This window comes from Pongo abelii, chromosome 7 (genome assembly GCF_028885655.2).
Source record: "Pongo abelii isolate AG06213 chromosome 7, NHGRI_mPonAbe1-v2.0_pri, whole genome shotgun sequence".
NCBI lineage: Eukaryota > Metazoa > Chordata > Mammalia > Primates > Hominidae > Pongo > Pongo abelii.
In genome coordinates this window covers 61,342,592-61,361,969 of record NC_071992.2, presented here as the reverse complement: position 1 = coordinate 61,361,969, position 19,378 = coordinate 61,342,592, and the positions used below count along the sequence as shown (strand labels likewise).

The following is a 19,378-nucleotide window of genomic DNA, read 5'->3' as shown; positions in this document are numbered from 1 at the left end:
CAGCATTTGCTTGACTGTAAAGTATTTTATTTCTCCTTCACTTATGAAGCTTAGTTTGGCTGGATATGAAATTCTGGGTTGAAAATTCTTTTCTTTAAGAATGTTGAATATTGGCCCCCACTGTCTTCTGGCTTGTAGGGTTTCTGCCGAGAGATCTGCTGTTAGTCTGATGGGCTTCCCTTTGATGGTAACCCGACCTTTCTCTCTGGCTGCCCTTAACACTTTTTCCTTCATTTCAACTTTGGTGAATGTGACAATTATGTGTCTTGGAGTTGTTCTTCTCGAGGAGTATCTTTGTGGTGTTCTCTGTATTTGCTGAATCTGAATGTTGGCCTGCCTTGCTAGATTGGGGAAGTTCTCCTGGATAATATCCTGCAGAGTGTTTTCCAACTTGTTTCCATTCTCCCCATCACTTTCAGGTACACCAATCAGATGTAGATTTGGTCTTTTCACATAGTCTCACATTTCTTGGAGGCTTTGCTCGTTTCTTTTTATTCTTTTTTCTCTAAACTTCCCTTCTCGCTTCATTTCATCTTCCAGGGCTGATACCCTTTCTTCCATTTGATCACATCGGCTCCTGAGGCTTCTGCATTCTTCACGTTGTTCTCGAGCCTTGGTTTTCAGCTCCATCAGCTCCTTTAAGCACTTCTCCCTATTGGTTATTCTAGTTATACATTCTTCTAAATTTTTTTCAAAATTTTCAACTTCTTTGCCTTTGGTTTGAATATCCTCCCATAGCTCAGAGTAATTTGATCATCTGAAGCCTTCTTCTCTCAGCTCGCCAAAGTCATTCTCCATCCAGCTTTGTTCAGTTGCTGGTGAGGAACTGCGTTCCTTTGGAGGAGGAGAGGTACTCTGCTTTTTAGAGTTTCCAGTTTTTCTGCTCTGTTTTTTCCCCATCTTTGTGGTTTTATCTACTTTTGGTCTTTGATAATGGTGATGTACGATGGGTTTTTTGTGTGGATGTCCTTTCTGTTAGTTTTCCTTCTAACAGACAGGACCCTCAGCTGCAGGTCTGTTGGAGTACCTGGCCGGCCATGTGAGGTGTCAGTCTGCCCCTGCTGGGGGGTGCCTCCCAGTTAGGCTGCTCAGGGGTCGGGATCAGGGACCCACTTGAGGAGGCAGTCTGCCCTTTCTCAGATCTCCAGCTGCGTGCTGGGAGAACCACTGCTCTCCTCAAAGCTGTCAGACAGGGACATTTAAGTCTGCAGAGGTTACTGCTGTCTTTTTGTTTGTCTGTGCCCTGCCCCCAGAGGTGGAGCCTACAGAGGCAGGCAGGCCTCCTTGAGCTGTGGTGGGCTCCACCCAGTTCAAGCTTCCAGGCTGCTTTGTTTACCTAAGCGAGCCTGGGCAATGGCGGGCGCCCCTCTCCCAGCCTCGCTGCCGACTTGCTGTTTGATCTCAGACTTCTGTGCTAGCAATCAGTGAGACTCCATGGGCATAGGACCCTCTGAGCCAGGTGCGGGCTATAATCTCCTGGGGCACCATTTCCTAAGCCTGTCGGAAAAGCACAGTATTTGGGTGGGAGTGGCCCGATTTTCCAGGTGTTGTCTGTCACCCCTGGAAAGGGAACTCCCTGACCCCTTGCACTTCCCAAGTGAGGCAAAGCCTTGCCCTTGCTTTGGCTGGTGCATGGTGCACTCACCCACTGACCTGCGCCCACTGTCTTGCACTCCCTAGTGAGATGAACACGGTACCTCAGATGGAAATGCAGAAATCACCATCTTCTGCATCACTCACGCTGGGAGCTGTAGACCGGAGCTGTTCCTATTCGGTCATCTTGGCTCCTCCTCTCTCCACAATGCCTTTTATAGTCAGGGATCAGGCAAAGAATTCATATCACTTGGGTGCTGGTGCCAGTCACATATAAAAGTGCCCTTTGTAGGCAGGCCCAGGCATTTTTGCTTAGGTGTATGGTCCACTTATGTCACAATGTTATCTGTGGTCATGTCCTAAAAAGGAGAGTCAAATCACTTAAGAGGTGTGCTCACTTTTATGTCCTAATCACACAGAAGTAAATATTCAGAAGTAAGTTCCACAGTCCCACACAAGTCTTGGTTTCATGAAGTGGGTCAACACCTCCTGTGAGTTGGGTCGAAGCAGAGGAGTCACAATCTTCAACAATGGGCTAAATCGATGTATAAGATGCCCAATCCCACTTGAAGATTGTGTTCCAGTAGGGGAGTCACAGCCTCACAGGTGTGCTGAATCATGCTTCACCAAACCACCTGTGGGTCAGATCTGTGTATGAGAGGAACAATTTCAACCTTCATTTGCTCTTTTGTGTGAGATTTACTACCTTATTTGTAGGTCCTGTTATTATGAGAGAATGACATTCAGGTCAGCTGGGTGTGCACCCAAGAGTCAATTGCACCTGGTTGCTGTTCCCTGTTATGACACTCTTTGTACCACTCAGGTTTTATATTATATTCCTGAGTGTCATAATCCTCTGTGAACTTTATACAATTAGGAGACCCATTACTTTGCTTATGGCCATGAGGCTGGCATCGTGAGTCAAAATATCTCTCCTTTCTGGGTCCAGGTATTATGGTTATGTACGTGCATGTGAGCTGAACTCAGGTATATGTCACAAATTCACCTGTGGGGAGAAACAAGGCAGGAGAGTCTCATCACCTGGATTCTGAATTAGGGATGTATTATAATCTCCTTTGCAGGTAGGGCCAGGTCAGAAGAGTCACATCACCTTGGTATAGCCTCAAGAAACATGGCACCATGTCTGCTGTAGACAGGGTTGAAGAAAAAGAGGAGAGTCACACCACCTAAGTACTAGGGTTCTAGGCCCAGTGATATGACACAATCTCCTCATCTTTGAGGGTGACACTTTTAATTGTTAGCTTGGTGTGCATATAAGTCACAATGTCATATGTGTGCTTGGCCATCGTATGCCACCCTCTACAACATCCGAGGGCTTTATACGGCATGCATGAGAGTTGCAAACTACTTTGAGGCCCACATGCTCATATGGACTCACAAACTTATATATTGCCTTAATCCCAGGTATAATAGTTAACGTCTCTCATTTAGGCTGAGTTCAAGAATGTACCCATTTTTATGCCTGTGAGCTGGGTCCAAAAATGAGTCACGATCGCACCTGTGGTCAGATCTACATGTGAGAGTCACGATTCCATCTTTGTACTCTTTTCACTTGTTAGACCTGGTACCTCAACAGTGGGCTTTGAGGTAAATATGGGATGATGACAGCTTTTACTTTCACTTGGGTGTGTAATTGAGAGAGACAATCTTAACTTTGTACTGGGCCTTGTTATGAAACTCTCTCAGGGAGTTTATACAATATGAGTTAGTGTTATAAACTTCTGTGAACTTTCTATAAATATGCAACCCAGGATTTTATCTATTACCTTAAGCCTAGCAATGAAAGGCAAAATATCTTCCATTGGCTGAATCCCAATATAAGTTTGACCATCATGCCTGTGAACTGAAGCAAGGTATATGTCATAATCCCATTTTTGCGCAAAAAACTAGGAAAAAGTAACATCACTTAGGTGATGTGGCAAGCATGTCACAATGCCCTCTCTAGGCAGAATCTAGGAAGGAGTGTCACATTCATTGGGTGCAGGGCCCAGCAATATGACACAATTTCACATGTGGAAAAACTTAGCCAAGGGATGAGAACCAAAACACCTACAGAATAAGCTGAAGATATGTCAAAATACTCTCTGTGGCTCTGCCACAGGCAGGACCATAGCATCATCAGGGTGCTGGGCCTACCAGTATGCAGTAATTCCCTCTTTATTCAGGACTCTAGCAGAAGAGTAACATCATCTGGGTGCAATAGGTCAACATTTCCCTTTGTGGGCATGGTTCAGAAAAAAGATTGGAGTCACATGACCTAAATGCTGGGCATAGCAGTATGTCACAATCCCACCATTTTAAAGGCCCAGGCAGGGGAAGAGAGTCATATCACTTAGGTCATGGGCTCAGAGATATGTCCCAATATCCCCAGTAGGCAGGGCTGTGGCAGAAAAGGACAGTCATATCACCTAGGTGCTTCCTCAGTAATACATCACAATCTAACACACGGGTAGGAACCAGACAGAAGAGCCACATCACCTGGTGCTGGGTCCTGAGCTATGTTGCAAGGCTCCCTTAGGACAGAACCAAGGCAAAAGAGTTATATCACCTTTGTGCAGTTTTAAATTTTATGTCACAATACTCTATGTGGGTGAGGCCCAAGCATTGAGTCACATCACCTAGGAGATAGACCCAGAGATATGTTACAATGCCCTCCTTGAAACATAGCTCTGGCATAAGAGTACCCTCACCTGTGTGCCTGGCCTTGCAATATGTAACTACAACCCCATGTGTTCAAGATCCATTCCAGAGAGGAGAGATACATCCCCTAAGTGGTGGACACAGTCATATGTCACAATGATGTCTGTGGACATGGCCCAGGCAAGAATGTAACATCACCTGGGTGTTAGGTCCAGTGATATGTCACAATCCTTACTGAGGGAAGGGCCCAGGCAGGACAGTCACATCATCTAGAGGCTGGCCCATGTAGAGATCACAATCCCATATATGGGCTGGAGAGTCAAATCCCATAGATGCTCGGCAAATATTTATATCACAATCACATTGGCAGAATATTCCAGAGATGAGATTTACAATACCACACATGTCCTGATCTCATGAGTGACAGTTAGCTTCATATATGTGAGATGTGACAGTACTTACTGTCTGCTGGGTGTGCATATGAGACTCACAATTTCACTTTTCTGCTGGGTTCTGTTATTACACTCTCTGTACAAGCCAAAGGCTTTATAAAATATCTGAGGCTGTTTTAATCTTCTGTGACCTTTTTATCAGAAAGAGATCTAAGATATCACTCGTGTTTCTAAAGCAAGTTACAAGAGTCAAAATTACTCCCATTTGTGGGGTCCACATATGACAGTCATTATCATGCCTGAGAGCTGTGCCTAGGTATATGTCAAAATTTACTTTGTGGTAATGAAACAGGCATGACAGCCACATAACCTAAATGCTGAGGCAGAAATGTCCCAATATTCTCCTTGTAGGCAAGTTCCTGGCAGAAAAGTCGCATAACTTCAGGGCTATGCCCAACTGTATGGCACAATGCCCCTTGAAGGAAGTGTCCAGGCAGAAGAGGAGAGTCATATTACCTAAATAATAGGCCCAGAGATATGTCACAATGCCTCCTGATGAAAGGGCCAGTCACATATCATTTCTGATTATAGTCATTTTAACTGAAGTGGTTTGGTATCTTATTGTGGCTTTGATTTGCATTTTTCTAATAATTAATGTTGAGCATCTTTGCATGTACTTGGCCATTTGTATGTCTTCTTTGGAGAAATGTCATTTAAGGTGTCTTGCTTATTACTAAATTGTGTGTTATTTTTGCTAAGTCTGTTATACATTTTGTATGTTTATCCATTGTCATATGTATATTTTGCAAATATATTTGCCCACACGATAAATTGTCTTTTCACTCTGTTAATTCATTTTTGCTATGTAAATTTTTTTCAGATTCTGGTAATTTCACTTGTCTCCTTTTGCTTTTGTTGCCTGTGCTTTTGAGGTCTTATTGAAATTTTTTTTCTGTCCTATTTGGTAAAGAATTTATGTTTTATCCAAATAGTTTCATATATTTGAGTTTTACATTTAAATCTTTGATTTATTTTTAATTAAGTTGTTTTAATATGGCAACAGTGAGGCACTTAGTTGTATTCATTTAAATAATCAATTTTCCTAGCACAACTCATTGAAAAGATTGACTTTTCTTAAATGTGTGTTCTAAATAACTGAAAAATTACTTGACTGTAGGTTTATAAATTTATTACTGGGATCACTGGATACCTTGGTCCATGTGTCCATTTTCTATGCCAGTATCATGCTCTTTTGCTTGTTATAGCTTTGCAGTATATTTTGAAGTCAGGTAGTTTGATGCTTTCAGCTTTGTTCTTTTTTCACAAGATTACTTTGGCTATTTGGGGAGTTTTTTTTTTTTGTTCCCTATAAATTTTAGGCCTGTTTTTTCCATTTCTGTGAAAAAAAAGTCATTGGTATTTTTATAGAATTTGTATTGAATCTGTAGATTACCTTGAGTAGCATAGCTATTTTAACAATATTTTTTATAACTCATGAGCAAAAAATATCTCTCAAATTTTTCATGTTTTAGTTTCTTCATCAGTTTTTCTTTTTTTTTGAGATGGAGTCTCACTCTGTTGCCCAGGCTGGAGTGCAGTGGAGCTATCTTGGCTCACTGCAAGCTCCACCTCCTGGGTTCAAGCAATTCTCTGCCTCAGCCTCCCATGTAACTGGGACTACAGGCACCCACCACCATGCCTGGCTAATTTTTTTGTATTTTAGTAGAGGCGGGGTTTCACCATGTTAGCCAGGATGGTCTCCATCTCCTGACCTCGTGATCCATGCCTCAGCCTCCCAAAGTGCTGGGATTATAGGTGTGAGCCACTGTGCCTGGCCCTTCATCAGTTTTATAACTTATAGTGTAGAGAGTGTTTATCTTTTTAATTAAGTTTACTGCTAAACTCCTTTATTTTTTATTCTAGATGCAGAAAAAGTATTTGGAAAAATTTAACATGCCTTTGTGATTAAAACAACTGAACAAATTAGGTATAGATGGTATGTGCCTCAACACAGTTAAGGCAAAACATGACAAATCAATAGCTGATATCACACTGAACAAGAAAAGAAGAAAGCTTTTTATTTAAGACCTGGAACAAGACAATGATGTCTACTTTTACTTTTATTTAACAGAGTACTGGAAGTCTCAGCCAGATTATTTATGCAAGAGAAAGAAATAAAAGACATCCAAATAAAAAAGGAGAAAGTCAAATTGTCTTTGTTTGCAGATCACATAATTGTCTATACAGTAAAACTTAAATACTACGCTAAAAATCGAGAATTAATAAAGAAACTCAGTAAAGTGGCAGAATATGAGATTAACATAAAAAATTAGTAGGAGCACTTTTACATGCCAAGAATAAGCCACCTGAAAAAGAAATTCAAGAAAAAAATTATTTACAACAACTATAAATAATAAATCTTACTTCATTTTAAGTTCATGCTTGTGGTAATATTCAACTTCATTTTTTATCATTTGGATATTCAGTATTCTCCAACCCATTTGTTAAAGAGACTGCTCTTTTCTCATTTTGAGTGATAGAGACAGGAGATAGCCAAAGGACCTTTTCCCACTTTGAGTGTTAGAGACAAGAGACAGTTAAGGGTCCTGGGCGAAACTCCTCCTTTAAGCCTAAAGCAGCCTGAAGGCTGAAAAATTGGACTCCCGGTTTAGGATGAAGCTGACCCTTTCCTGACTGTTTCTCTCTGAATAATGCCCACCTGCACACTGGGAAAAGGAGGTGGAGCCATGGAAATTCACACCTTTTGGCAGGGGAGGAGCCTGGACTATTCAGTTGCTGTGTGGTTACCTGGTGTTCATCAATCTGTGAGGTGGGGGCCTGTTAACAGAAGTCTGTCTCACTTTGCTGACAGTTTTTTTTCTTTTTCCTTTTTGCCCAATAAACTTTACTCCTCACCCTTCAGTGTGTTCGTTAGCCTATTTGTTCCTGGTCATGTTACAAGATCCTGGTTTTAGCTGAATTAAGGAGAAAGTTCTACAACATTTTGGTGTCTAGATGTGGGGCTTGAGGAAGGGTAAGAGGTAAACCAAAAACTCTTTTTCTCTTTTGTTTGTATGCCTTTTCATCCTTGAACTTCTCCCAAGGGTAGAGGAAACTGTGCACCACCCCACTCTAACAGCCCTAAGCACAAGCGGGATAGAGAGGTGAATGGCGGCTCCTCACCCCCATCTCCTATGGGCTGGAAAATGGCAGGCATTAGTGGTATCTTCCCCTTCATCGGCCAAGGGATCCAGCCTCATCCAACAGCAATTAAGTTTTTCTCTCTGTTGAAGGAACCCATTTGCATAAGAATAAAATTTTTTTCCCTGCCCTACACCTAAGCCTTATTTTTTTCCTTTACCCTGTCAGCAGTTTACTTTTAACCAAAAGCCTATTTTTTTTTCTTCTTAGAAAATGTTTTGCTGGGCTAGGATCCCAACTATCACTGCTTATATTCTTTGTAGAGTTTTAACTGTGAAAGGATATTTGTGAGGTTGGTCTGGAGCTGTGGCCAATCTGGTGTGCTTTGTATGCCATTCTCTATGGTTGTTAGGACATTTTGCTGCAGGCCTCCATCTTGTTTTAAGTTTTTAGGAGCATGATCTGTAACCACGTAGCAATGTTTTATTTTGGCCTCTGCCATTTTACAATGGTGGCCCAGGTTTAATCCTGGCTTAAGGAATAAGTCCCTTCTGATTTTATATCAGCATGTAACTTTTGAGATTTGCTGATTTTCTTCCCCTTCACAAACTGCCTTAAATTTTTTTTTCCTCTGAGCACCTGGTAAGTTAACTTTGGTAAAGTTTGAATGCCAGAAATACTGGCTGCTTGGTGCTGCTAGAGTCAGGTAATAAGGAATTTAAAAGACTTTCTCAAAGCATGCTCAACTTAATTAAAAGTGGATATCCAAATTATAGGTATATTTAAAAGATCTTTATATTTTTCACTTCTGGGATCTTGTTTTGCTAGGAAAAGGTTTTTTCTCAGCCAACTGAATTTTTTTCCTTCATTTTGTCTTGCCACTCTAGTGCATGCATGAGAGGCCAGTAATTCAATCAGGAAATTGGCAAATAATAAATCTTATGGTTACTGAGTTTTCTTCTGCCTGTCTGTAGTTATACATGTGTTATGTGTGTGATGTCTATAAAACAGAGCTCTAATAAATTGACTTAAAGAATGGTAAGAACTTGGATCAAATATTTTTTGAAGGGAAGATAAAAGCTGTGTACCTTTTAGTTCACATGACTTTTAATCTTTGAGAAATAAAAACAGCCTAAAAGATTATCTGTAAAACAAATGTGATCAATAGATGAGTAGGTGGACTTAATTATGCAGGTCAGGTACTAGGTTTGCTAAATGTCTTAAGGTTATAAACTATTTTTTGGTTTTTGAGAACAGCTCAACTTTGCTTCACAATTGGTAAGGCCTGAGGACAAATGGAATTAATCACACCCTTAATCATGCTGAAAGGAGTCAAACCCTTGGCTGCACCTAGCACATAATTAAAACAATTTACCTGGTTTCACATTAAAGTTAAAATTGCTAGAAGTTACCCCTATAACATGTAATTGAAACCACTGGAAGTAGATTCACATACAAGGTGTGTAAGAACAGTAAAATGTGTTTTTAATAAGTGATTATAAGAAGGGATGAAAATATAAATTTTTGCCTAGGGTCAAACAGTTGTTTTGAATTAGATACGATAAAGCTAACAGTTCAAACAAGTTGTGGAAGGATTGTTAAAATAAATCTTGCCAAAGAAATTCTGTGTGTGAACATTAATTAAATTCAGAAAGCTATTATATGGGTTTTTTGTATATTGAGCATTGAAATAAAAGCACAAGATCCTCATAAGGCACTAATCTGTTCTTTAGCAAAATTTGTAAATAATTATAAAAGGTTTTTGCTTTTTATATTTTTAAGTCATCATTTCAGTTAAATAAGTAATTTATGGGAATCTGGAATTTTATTTCATAATATCAAGTGTTTTAAACCCCTAACATTTAACATCCTTCTGAAAATCAAACTTTAGTTACAAAATTGTCTTTTCTAATTACTTGCTGTTGGATGCTAAAGAGGGCCCCTGGAGTACCCACAAGAGAGGTAAATAGGGTTATATGACATGTTTAGTTACATGGAATTGCCAAAATGGTGTTCAATATTCTTTAGATAATATTTTGGTGAATAATACTAATATAAGTTCCAAAATTGTATGGGATTTCTAAAATTCTAATGTCTGAAATATAAGCTATCAACCACAATTAGGTTAGTATGTTAAGTTATTGTAAACCACAGAAATAACCAAAATTTTTTGTCAGTCATGTTTCTGACTGTAACTCCTCTGGACATTTTATTATACACAGACAATTGTTGCCTTGTTTTGATTTTTTTCAAAAAATGGTTTTTAATCAGGTATAGAACTTTGACAGGTGATCTCAAATGCAGGCTTCTGATAACATTGGAGCTTGCGACACTGGAATACAGGAAAAACGTACAGGACTCATGAAGAGCTAAAATGTTCATGAATACCAAACAAAACAAGAGTTAACTGAATGCAGTTGACTAATAGAAATCCAAAGTAATCTTTCTGACTTTTGCTTGTAACATTACTGATCCTTGTATTGTTTACCAGAGTGAAGGAAACTTACCTTGAGATAGTGACAGCCTTTAATATGTGAGTAATGTGTACTCCTGTGAACAAAATTTGGAGAATGTATGTCTCTCTCTGCCTGGCTTCTCCAGAATTTGAAAAATAGTTGTGAGTATTCTTAACTTATGGCAATATAGCTATTTGCATCAGTGCAATAATAATCCACTTTCCTTTGCAACAGGACACAATTGGAGAAACTTGTTGTTTTACCAAGGCCTTGACTGAAAGGGTATGTTTCCCTTTAAGGAGTCAAGCTCAACTTGCAGAGCCAGTCAAAGCCTCTTGCAAAGACTGGCCTCATACCTCATCTACACAGTCCTTCTGTATGGTTTCTGATCTGTGGTAAGTAAAGAATGACACTTTCTGACAAGCCCAGGAGCTCCAGGTTAATCGCAGGACCATAAGAGGAGAGGATCACACAACTCATAAGTATTTGATGGTACAAACCCATGGCTGGGCTTGACTTTAGAAAGTGAAATTTCTGAAATTCCTTGTGGAACAGAGTTCCATCAAAGCCAATGTCAAAGACCTATGTAGAAATAATTATTCTTGCTGCACTTTATACAAATAATCAGGCCAAGTATAAGACTAAAGTTTATTTCACAAACAACTCAGTCCTATCATGATTTGTTTTTAACAGAAAAGAGGACTGAATAAAGATTATGTTTCAAAACTTATACATTTGTCATTAAATTCTAAACTCATTAGTTGGGCATTTTTGCCTACATTTTAGACCAACCCTGCTTATTTCTGTGAACCAACTAGCAATCCTCAACTGCAGCTCAGAAGAAACAAAAAGGGATGGGTAATGTAAAAATCTGGATTAATATTCTAGTTCTGGGCAATTATCTTGCAAATCCTGTAGAGTGATGGGAATAAATAGGGTGCCCACCCAAATCTTAGCAAGCATAACTGTAGCCACTAGTCTTCTGGGTGTGTCACAAGACATTCTTTTCTCTCCCTTGTGGAAAGAGGACTCAATTTCACAGCTTCATCTTAGCATTCGGCTCATGATAAGGAGTCCATGCAATCCCCTGAGACACATTTTTGTCCCAACCTCAGTTCCAAGTTTCAGGTTGAAGCCCTAGGAAAGAATCTTGGATCTGAGAAATCCAGAGGCAGATGACAATGGAGGTTAAAAGGCACAGTGAAGGTGAGCATGACTAATTCCAGCTGATTAAGACAAGCCTCCCATTTCATGAGTAAAGATTATGCTAATATCCATGTCATAAATGAGGTCTAGTGAACTCCAGAACTACTGACAGAAGGAGAGATAGGGCATATGTGGGTAACAGCAGATATATTCACCCCCATGCCTCCCTGTTAACATGGGTGAAAGCTGCTTGACACCCATGGGTGGCACCCTGTCACAATCACTAGGACTCAGGGATACAAGCAATGAAGGGAGAAAGAGAACATTTTTTTCCTATCCTGCAACATGCACTGGGTATTTGCTAGGAAAAGAAAGGAACCAGGGACACCAGGTCCCCTCTCTCTTTCTAAATGAGTAGCCATTCATCTTTAGTCTATAGCCCTTTTGAAGGCATCCTGAACGTTTGGGACTCCTTTGAACAAATGCTTACTTTTTTTGGGTTTTGTTTGTTTGTTTGTTTGTTGTTTGTTTTTTTCCAGTTGTGCTTTTAGCCTCCCTCTCCCTATGTAAACTGGTAAAAGACCTTGGAATTTTTTACCCATCCTTGCCACTTTCCCCTTGTTTCATTTTAATATGTGTTTTTCAATAACCCAGTTTGATTCTTCTCACCTTCAGGCTACCAAACTTTAAACAGTCACACAACCAGAGCCTTGGACAATGGTCCTTTCACTGGGGACACTTAGATAGGCATCTTAAGGAGATCTGACTGCCGTTTTTCCAAAACAGTGCCCCCTTTCAGCAGGATGCACTTAGAAGTGGTTTTTGTCCTCATCCTTATCCTTATTGTAATTGCAGTTAGACGTACTTCTTTAGAGGGGGAAATAACAGAGTTAGGAAACAGCCAAGGGCCTTGGGTAAAACCCCACATTCAAGCCTAAAACAGCCTGAAGGCTGAAAAATCATACTGCTGGTCCCAGATGAAGCCTGCCTTTTTCCAACTGATTCTCTCTGAATATTGTCCACCTGCACACTGGGGGAAGGGAGTGGATCCATGGAAAGTTCACCCCTTGTGCAGGGAGGAGGAGCCTGGCTTCTTCAGTTCTTGTTTGATGGTCTGGTGTTTATCAATCTGGGAGGTAGGGCCTGTAAACAGGACTCCCACTCACTTTGTTGAGAGTTTTTTTTTTCCTGATCAACTCTACTCCTCATCCTTCAGAGTGTCCCTGAGCCTAATCTTTCCTAGTCATGTGACAACAACCCAATTTTGCTGAAGGAGAAAGTTCTGCAACATGAGGATTTGGAACCCTCATTTAGGATAAGCTGATTATATGCATGTGGGTTTCTTTCCGGATTCTCTTATCTGTTTCAACATTTATTTTTCTGTCTTTATGCCAGCACTGCACTGTTTTGATTACTGTAACTTTGTAATATGTTTTGAAATAAAAAAGAGTTATGCCTCTGAGTTTATTCTGTTTTTCAGGTTGTTTGGCTACTTTTGATTTTTTGAGTATTTATAGAAATTATAGAGCAATATTTGGTGGCTCACTCCTGTGATCCCAGAACATTGGGAAGCCAAGGCAGTTGGATTGCTGGAGCCCAGGAGTTTGAGGCCAGCCTGAGAAATATAGTGAAACCCTCTCAACAAAAAATACAAAAACTTGCTGAGCATGATGGCATGCACCTGCAGTGCCATCTACTTGTGAGGCTGAGGTGGGAGGATCAATAGAGTTTGAGAGGTCAAGGCTACAGTGAGCCATGATTATGACACTGCATTCTAGCTTGGCTGACACAGCTAAATATTGACTCAAACATTTTAGAGTATTTTAGAACTTCTGCAAAAAGAACCATTGGTTTTGTGAAAGAGATCTGATTGATCTGTAGATCATTTTGAATACTATTAACATCTAAAGAAACTTGCACGTTCTAACTCTTGAAAAATAGTATGCTTAAGAATTTGTTTAGTTTTCATATATATGCAGACATGCTAGTTTTCTTTTGGTTTTTAACTTCCAGTTATATTTTATTGTAGTCAGGAATAATACTTTTTGTGATTATCATCTGTTTAAACATGCTAAAACTTGCATTCTAGCCTAGCAGTTTGCCTATCTAAGAAACGTGCCATATGTAATTAGAAATATTATGTATTATGCTATTGTTGGGTGAAGTGCTTTGTAGATTATCCCCAGGTCTTACATTTCTTTATAACCTTTTATTTCTCTGTATATTTGTCTTTATCTTTGTTACTATTTATTTTTTATTTACTTTCATTTTTTCTATTAATTTTCTTTTTTAATTTTTCTTATTATATTCTGTTCATTTCGAATTTTCTCCAATTTGCATCTTGTTTGTAATATTTTATTTAATTTCTTTTTGTTTCTTTTACTTATTTCCATTAATATCCCTTCATATCATTTTATTTTCTTTCTCCATATTTGTCTTTATTTTTTATTTTCAGTTTTTTTCTCCTCATTCTCAAAAATTTTCTTATTTTGTTGCACTGCAAATTATTTCATTTCCTTTATTTCTCTTAATTTTATAGTATTTATTAAGTTCATCTTCATTTTATTTATTTTCACTGATCTTAATTACATTTCTCTTTATTTTTCACTATTTTATTTCAGTTTGTGTCCTTACTATTTTTAATTACTTTAAATTTATTTTTAAATTTTATTTTATTTCTCTTGATTTCATTTTTTCACTTTATTTTTCTATATTTTGTTTTGTAAAAAAGAATAAATGAGCTATTTTAGATTGGCCCAGCCACAGTGGTCAAGACTCCTGTTTGCTGAGGCTCTCTGCCAGCCACTCTACTTCAGGAGTCTCCAATCCAGGGTATAGTCAGGACCTCCTAGTAGGATTGCTAAGATCCCTGGGCAGAGCTTTCATTGTTACAGGCCCATCTAGCATTCAGTGTTACAGGCCATTTCTGCTGCTTTCAGAAGCCCCCTGCAAGCCTCAGTGTTGCTATGCTGAGGCCCTGACTGCCTCTGTATTTGTGTCCCAGTGGATCCCCACACATAATGCAGGGTGCTGACTCTTCTTCCTTCTTTCATGGGACAGGCTCCACACCCACTCCACTTCACCAGAGCATGCCTAGACCATATGTGTGTCTTTTTGTTGTAAAAAAAAATATTTGTTTTTGTGTGTTTGTTTTTGAGATAGAATCTTGCTATGTCACCCAGGCTGGAGTGCAGTGGCATGATCTCAGCTCACTGCAACCTCTGCCTCCTGAGTTCAAGCAATTCTCCTGCCTCAGCCTCCAAGTAGCTGGGATTATAGGTGTGTGCCACCAAGCCTGGCTGATTTCTTATTTTATTTTATTTTTAGTAGAGACAGAGTTTCACCATGTTGGCCAGGCTGGTTTCAAACTCCTGACCTCAAGTAAGCCGCCACTTGGGCAGCTGAAAAAAATATTTTTTTATTTTAACTTGACATATAACTTAATTATTATAAAAATTACTATAAAAATGTCAGCTTTATGGGTAGATATATATGCAAATATGTGCAAAAATGCTAATGAGGTGAGAAGATGAACATTTCTACACTTTGATTAATGATCTCATGGAGTTGCTATTTTACCTTTTCCTGTCACTATCTCCATATGTTCTATGGGAAGATCCTCAGTGAAGACTCCTCAGTATGATAGACAAAATGTGGTGCAACCAGTCATTGATAGATGCACAGTGAAGTAACTTCTGGTTTTCATTTGGAGCTCTCACAGCTAGGATTGAAAACTCTTGGTTGTAAACTCACATGATGAGGAGTTATGCTATGCTGCCCTCTTCTGCACATTTGTCTACCTTCCCAGTTGTTTGAACTTGCCAAGGAAAAAGTGGGAAGTTGTTTCCCTCAGACCTACTCATCTCCTTTTCATAGGTCTTTATGTTGTGCATTGTCCAGATTGCTTAGAAGCTCATGATCACAGAGGTCATATTTGTCAAGTGAAAGCTTTTTTTGCACCAGGATTAAGTGAAGGTTTTTACCACCCAGGGTCCATGGTTTCCCCAGAGCCAGGATGGAGTTGAAAAACGATTACTGAAGCCAGAAAGTGATGACAGAATTTGAGGGCTGCCCACAGGAGAAAGCAAAATGCTTCCTTTTGCTTTCCAAGTGGTCACTGCTTATTCTGGCATTAATCTTGCTTCTGACCACGGTATGTTTCTTCTTCATCATTCTTGGTATTCTGCTGATTGTGCATCTAAGGAAAAGAGCATGAAAGTGGTAAAGAGAACAACTGCATCCTTCTATAGCTGATGCCCTGGTGAGCTTTGAAGCACATTGAGCAGAGCCTGAAATCCTTCCTCACTATGGGGTAAGCTGTGTCAACTTTGACTCCCATGTAAACGGCACCAGATTCAAGGTGTCAAAGAAGAGACTCAGAACCAGTGAATGAGATATGGAGTTTTACTGGGGACTTACATAGAGGGAAGAAAGTCCAGTGTCAGTGGGCTTAGGAAGATAACCATGCCCAGGACAGACCAGGGGCTCAGATGTTCCTCATAGATAAAGAACAATCTCCAGGTTGGCCACTACTAGATTTTTTTTTTTTTTTTTTAAATATAGAGTTTCACTCTTGTTGCCCAGGCTGGAGTGCAATGGCACAATCTTGGCTCACCACAAACTCCACCTCTTGGGTTCAAGTGATTCTCCTGCCTCAGCCTCCTGAGTAGCTGGGATTACAGGCATGTGCCACCAGGCTCGGCTAATTTTGTATTTTTAGTAGAGATGGGGTTTCTCCATGTTGGTCAGGCTGCTCTCGAACTCCCGACCTCAGGTGATCCACCCACCTAGGCCTCCCAAAGTGGTGGGATTACAGGCATGAGTCACCACACACAGCCAGGCCACTGCTAGATTTTTTAGCTTGGAACTCTGAACACTCAGAAGCATTTTTTATATAGGGTCAGTCTCCATGCCCAAGTCAAGTTAACACTGTTACTTGCATCCATCATACAGGTTGGTTCAGGCAGTGGACATTCTTCTTCCTGAAACTCTACAGTCAAAAAATCTTTTGCTTTTTCTTGAATTGTTGGGTTGACAGCAGTTTATCTATTAGGCCTGATGTGTGTGCACACTGCTGATATGGATGTCTAAATTTACAAGATGGCTTCTTAGTTGGTAGGGTCTGTTCCTGTTACAAGTGTGTACAGGCTGCTGAGATGCCCTTCTCCAGATTTTCTTGGCCCATGACACTCTGGGGCCCCAGTTCCACTATTTTCCAAGGCGGGGCATGCTAAACCAGACCTTGAAGTTGTGGTTCAGGGTGATCAGGCTGAGGCTGCCCTTTAAAAGGCAGAACTGCCAGGTTTGTATCTTATTTGCCTTGTCATTCTAACATGTCTTTTGGTATGGAGACCAGAAAAGAATCTGAGCATGTGACAGCCCTCCTGCTAGAGTTGTTACTATTTATACATGACTCTTAAGTGTCAAGGTAGGTTGAGAGATCTATCTTCCTGGCACAGCCTGAGTAGGCTAGAGTACTGTGACCCTTAATGCTTGGCTCATGCAGTCTTCAGAAGAATTTCAAAAACCATAGGATGTGGTGGGTAGAGAAAGAGCTGGTACAAATGACAAGTTGCAGGTGAAATGACAAGTTGCAGGCAGGGAGAGAATGTGACCTGCTTGGAACAGTACACACATTGCCTTGGTGCAGCTGAACAGTCAAGCCAGTTCTCTGATTTGGGACTTGTGCCGTGGAATTAACAGGACCACATCTGCTCTGGCCTAGGTGCTGAACTCTTTGGTTCTAGAACCAAATGTGAATCCTGGACTCTGGAATTCCCATTGGGTTTCACAGGCCAGTGCCAGTGAAGTGAGGAGGCCCAGGTGGGCCCACAAAAGTGGCTGTGGGTGGGCTTACCACACAAGCCTGGTTGCTTCTATGCCTACACTCACAAGGAGGAGGAATTTTCTTCCTCAAGGCAAGCCCAGGGAGTTTTCAGGGAAGGCCAGGAAAGTCTGACGCTTATGGGAGCCAGTGAAGAAAAAAAGTGATGCCTCAGCCCAGTGCTTTTGGCCCTCCTGGCTTGTGGCTTTGGGGGCTCAATTTGCTCATCAGAAAATTGGGCAATGAAAGCCCCTCAGTGACTGGCTGCTCACCCCACTTTTACCAGGCCATTGCACAGTGCCCACCCTGCAGCTCCAGGTACAGCCTGTGCTTCAAAAGGCTGGGGGATCTCTGGGCTGAGTACAGTGCCCTGAGAGGGTTCTCCCCTCATGCCTACCCCTCTGTGCCCACCTGACAGCTCAGCATATGGCTGTATGCTACCCATATTCCCTGCTCTCATCAAGCCCATGTCTCCCCGGGTAGGCTAGGGGCACATTCTCATTGAAGCCCAGGTGGCCTCTCCATCCTTCCTCCAATGCACAGCCTCAGGCAGGTGCCACCCAGGTTTCCTCCCAGAATGTGATCTCGGGGGTCACAGCTCTAACTTATGGACTAGATAATCAATAATTCACTTAATGTGCCAAGATGGGTGTGGGCCTTTACACTTTTGATCCCCTTCCTCTAGTGGGGCTGCATTGGGGGTTGCCATTCTGATTTCTTTGTGGAAAAAGCTAGCAGGTGAGGCAAGACTCAAGGGCCAGGAACAGGACAGAACACCTAGGCTGGCCTCCCCCTGGGCCCTCTGAGGCCCCTGCAGGTAGGAGGACTCAGTGGAGTTCCAGGCCCTTTTCTAGGATGGTGCCCATAGCCCCTTCCTGGACATCCAAGAAAGGCCTACTCTTTCTGCAACCTGCACCCACTGGCCTCTAGGAGGTGAGCATTGATACATCTTTGTGGACATGGCCTTCTGTTTCATTTCCATTGGATATTCTCCTGGAAGAAATGCCTGGGGAATCCTGGGCCTGTGCTGGAGGTTCTCTAAGTGGCAAAGTCAGTAAGGGAGTCTCAAAAATGTAATTAATAGTGTTTTCTTCACATTATTATCTCAGGGTTACTTTTGCCTAATAATGTGTAAAAGCAAATATTATGATTTTTATCCTTTATGTTATTTTAATTAGGTCATTATACAAACCTTTTATTTTCCTGAAATTTATTTCCATGACAATCATTGAATTTTTGTTTCCTTCTCTGTTCATCTTGTTACCTGTTTTAGAGGCAAAATCTTAAAAAAAGTGCTACAAAAATAATAACAGATGACAGCAATTTATTTAAAATGTAATTAGATTTCTTAAATAAGTAAAAAATTTCAGTAAACTTACTTTATATTACTTGTCTGATTATTTTACATCTTATCCTACATCTTAAAAAATTTTAGCTAGGTATGCAATTCAAAAATTGACAGATTTTTTAAATAGGCAACTTAAAAACATTTTATTGGATATGTTGGGTAACATAATACTCAAATAGTTTATATTAGAAATCAACATACTTGACAATCGATATTCATAGTATCTATGAAAGTGACATTATGAACATGCTTTTATAGTTGCAAAAAATTTAGGTGAAAAAATCTATTCTGGTCTTCAGTAGTAAAACTTAAAGATTACAGGAATGAGATTAAATTTACCGGCTAAATTACCCACACAAACTGAAACAGATTCATTTACTTGTTCTTTGTCTTTCAGTATCTGATAACAAAGAAACTTTACGATGTTCAGAATGGGCTTCGGTATAGAAATAAGGTCAAACAGCTCTTGTAAAATAATCATTAAAATATACAGAACAAACCTATCATGTATATGATTTTTAAAAATCACCCAATTCATACTCCAAAAAAATACCAATCTTACTGGGTTTTACTACTGGCAGAAGCCAGGTTGCCTTAAGACTTGATGCAACATAACCACTCTTTATATATCACCCAATTGCCCAAAATCCACCCAGAACTGAAGGCTGATCCTGCCAGCTCCTAAGAAGACAGCCTTGACACACACACAATTTTCATTGAGGCTTGTTTCCCACTTCTACCTTCCAGTAATGTCTGCCAGAACTACCCAGGACCCCAGGGCAGAAATAAAATCTCCTTAGGTATAGCAAAAGTTCAG

The 19,378-nt window shown here is 40.3% G+C and overlaps 1 long non-coding RNA gene across 1 annotated transcript in view; it reads left to right on the top strand.

Moving 5' to 3' along the window:
• LOC129060989 (uncharacterized) overlaps nucleotides 1-19,378 on the top strand; it is a 55,014-nt gene that overhangs the window by 6,241 nt on the left and 29,395 nt on the right. The window contains exon 2 of the long non-coding RNA XR_010141007.1: nucleotides 10,478-10,638. This is a non-coding gene — a long non-coding RNA (uncharacterized LOC129060989). The remainder of the gene's footprint in view (nucleotides 1-10,477; nucleotides 10,639-19,378) is intronic.